This window comes from Sinocyclocheilus rhinocerous, unplaced genomic scaffold (assembly GCF_001515625.1).
Source record: "Sinocyclocheilus rhinocerous isolate Xijiao unplaced genomic scaffold, SAMN03320098_v1.1 scaffold584, whole genome shotgun sequence".
In the NCBI taxonomy this organism is placed as follows: Eukaryota; Metazoa; Chordata; class Actinopteri; order Cypriniformes; family Cyprinidae; genus Sinocyclocheilus; species Sinocyclocheilus rhinocerous.
Genome location: NW_015630348.1, coordinates 396,794 through 397,083, shown reverse-complemented (window position 1 = coordinate 397,083; position 290 = coordinate 396,794). Strand labels below are relative to the sequence as shown.

General features: G+C 51.4%; 1 protein-coding gene across 1 annotated transcript in view; it reads right to left on the bottom strand.

Moving 5' to 3' along the window:
• ebf1a (EBF transcription factor 1a) overlaps nucleotides 1-290 on the bottom strand; it is a 126,321-nt gene that overhangs the window by 5,818 nt on the left and 120,213 nt on the right. The window lies entirely within an intron of this gene.

Here is a 290-nt window from a genome sequence, read left to right as displayed (position 1 = left end):
TTTTCCTCACGCATCCATCGGTTCCAGCATACGAGTTATGCCAACATCGAGGGGATGTGCGAAAGCGGCTATGAGAAGATGCCCCCTGTAGAAGAGACGCTGGTTAGCTATCTCTCTATGGGTGAGACATCCTCTCTTAAGACTCCCTCCTTGCCATCTAAGCCCCTTCAGGGTACATCTCGCTTAAATGGCAGGGCATACACAGCAGTAGGTCAGGCTGTCACTTCGTTGCACACGATGGCGATGCTTCAGGCGTATCAGGCTGATCTACTGAAAGACCTGGATAAAGG